This window comes from Orcinus orca, chromosome 11 (genome assembly GCF_937001465.1).
Source record: "Orcinus orca chromosome 11, mOrcOrc1.1, whole genome shotgun sequence".
NCBI classification, from domain to species: domain Eukaryota; kingdom Metazoa; phylum Chordata; class Mammalia; order Artiodactyla; family Delphinidae; genus Orcinus; species Orcinus orca.
The window spans coordinates 42,127,707-42,130,774 of record NC_064569.1 but is presented as its reverse complement, the minus strand read 5'-3'; positions in this window follow the sequence as shown (position 1 = coordinate 42,130,774).

Below are 3,068 nucleotides of genomic sequence, written 5' to 3'. Positions count from 1 at the left end.
GCCTCCTAGACTCCACTAGCCCACCCCCCTGGGGACTTGCCAAGGGCAGAGGCTGGTGTCCTGGGACAGAGGAGGTACTGAGGAAAGAGCGCTCAGGCCCCTCTCTGGAGGGGCTCACAGCTCAGCAAGGGAGACGAGACATATAGCAAAAACTCTGAAAACAAATGCCAAGCAGCCCAGTTCTCTCCACGCATTGCCCTCCAGCCTCCTCCCTACCAGGGCGAAATCCTTCACTTGTTCCCCAAGTCCCACCCCGCCCCCAGTTCCTCTGGGATCATTGCAGGGGCCAAGAGACCCAACCATGTGTTTAACGGGTTGGAACTTTCAGTCCACCCTCCCCAACCTCCAGGGAGGGAAGCAGGGTTGGAGTTTGAATCAATCAATCAATCCTGACTATGTAATGAAGCCTCCATAAAAACCCCATAAGGACTGGGGGATTCAGAGAGTTTCTGCATTGGTGAACATGTGGAGGAGTGGCACACGTGGAGAGAACGTGGACGCTCTGCACCCTTCCCCCATACCTTGCCCTATACATCTCTTCCATCTGGCTGTTCCTGAGTTATATCTTTTTATAACAAACTGGTAATCTAGTAAGTAAAATGTAAGTAAATCTAGTAAGTAAAATCTAGTAAGTAAAATACCTAAGTATCAGCCTTTAAAAAGGATCTGTATGCTAAAAACTATAAAACAATAATGAAAGAAATCAAAGAGGACCTAAATAAATGGAGATACATACTATGTTCATGAATTGGAAGATTCAATATTGCTAAGGCATTGATTCTCCCCCAAAGATGGCATAAGGTTCAAACCTGTGGACTCACAGACCCCGGTTCAAATCCCAGGCTCTCTACTTAAAATAGCTGTGTGACCAAAAGTAATAATAGGCAAGAATAATACTTATAGATTGAACTGAGAAGAGTTTCAAGTGTGTTCTGTGTTTTAACTTGACTTTTTCAACAATCTTAGGCAGTAGGCACTTTAATAATTTCCCTTTTGACAGATGACAAAATCAAGGCCCAGGGGTCAAAGCAGAGGCATTCTGACTCCAAAACTCACACTCATCACCACCATGCTGTTCTGTCTGTCACAATCTCACTAAGCCTCTTGCCTCATCTGTAGAATGGAAAATAGTTCCTATTTCAAAGATTATTAGCCCATAGCCTGGCACACAGTGATGCACAACAAACGGTTGCTACTGTTTTGATGGTGATGGTGGTGGTGGTTCTAGTTTTACTACTAATGGAGAAGAGCTGTGTTCAGCAGCTCAGCCACTCCAGGACCAAACAAGGGTGGATACCGAAGTGTCAGCGGACTGTTTCCAGCGTCTGCACCTGCACCGAAGCCCCAACTCTGATCCGCAGGCAGGCGACTCCCTAGCCTTTCCAGCTCCGGCAACCAGGACTGAGCCTCTGCGGGGCTGCCTGTGGGGCTTTGCTGCCCTCTGCTGGCCACCAACTTCCGTGGAGACACCGCACCAGGGCATTTTCAAAGCACTCCCGCAATAGGATTTTGCGGAGGGAGAGGGGAGTTTTTTGTTTCGTTTTTTTTCCTTTTGTTTTTTTTAATCAATTTCCCTAAGTTTTTTTTTAATTGACGTATATTTGATTTACAATATCGTGTTAGTTTCAGGTGTACAGCACAGAGATTCATTTCTGTATACATATACAAATATATATATAAATATTCCTTTTCAGATTATTTTCCCTTATAGTTTATTACCAAATATTGAGTACAGTTCCCTGTGCTATGAGAGGGGAGTCTTTTAAAGACAAATTGTTTTCTCCAAAACTGTGTTTAGGACACAAACATTGCAACACTGAATAGCAACTTTAGGAAAAGAAATCCACCCCCTCACTCACCAGCCCAGCACAGCACTGTTTTCACCATCCTGTGTCTCTGTCAGCCTGGGTTCCCACAGATGCTCAGAAAACCACAGGCTTGAATCAGGAAAGAGCCATGGAGGGCTCTGAGCGCCATGGTTCTCAAACTAAGTGCGCTTCTCAGGACTCAAGGGCCAGAGTTTCCCATCAGTGGCATTTAATGCCACACATAAAACATTTAAAGTATCCAAGACATCCATTCATTTACACAGTCATTCAGTCAGCAAGTATTTACTGGGCACTTACTCTATCCCCAACACTGTTCCAAGTGCTTGGGAACCATCAATGAACAAGATGGACAAAAATCCTGCTTCCATGGAGTTTATTTTGGGGTGAGAGGAAAGACTGATAATCATCAAGAAATAGAACAGACAGGCCAATTATAGGGTGTGCTAGAAGGTGTTAAGTGTTATGGAACAAAGAAATAGATCAGAGCAGGATAAGCTGGATGGAGAACGCTCTGGGAGGGAGAAGGCAGGTTGCCATTTTTAAAAGAAATGCCAGAGAAGCCTGTTTGAGTAGTGACGTTTGGACAAAGAGCCACAGGTGTCAACAGAGCGGGCCATGTGGTGGAGGGAACAGCATTCAGGGCAGAAGGGCCAGTCAGTGCAAAGGCCCTGAGTCAGGAGTGGGCCAGGTGTGTCTGAGGAGCAGAGGGAGGCCGGTGTGGGTGATGAGAGCAAGGGGATGAGGTGAGAACTGTAACAACAGGGACAGGCGGTGCATCATTAGGACTTTTTTTTTCTTTCTTTTTTTACTTTGAGTGAAATGGAGAATTATTGGGGCATTTGAGCAGAGGAGTGACACAGCTCAGTGTCTTAAGGGGATCACTGGAGTGGGGGTGGGCAGGGCAAGCAAAGACCAGCATATCCATCTTTTTTTTTAAATAAATTTATTTATTTATTTTTGGCTGCTGTTGGGTCTTCATTGCTGTGCGCGGGCCCTCTCTAGTTGCGGCGAGCAGGGACTACTCTTCATTGCTGCGCGCGAGCCTCTCATTGTGGTGGCCCCTCCCGCCGCGGAGCACGGGCTGTAGGCACGCCGGCTCAGCAGCTGTGGCTCGTGGGCTCCAGAGCTCAGGCTCAGTAGTTGTGGCTCACGGGTTCTAGAGTGCAGGCTCAGTAGTTGTGGCGCACGGGCCCAGCCGCTCCGCAGCACGTGGGATCCTCCCAGACCAGGGCCTGAACC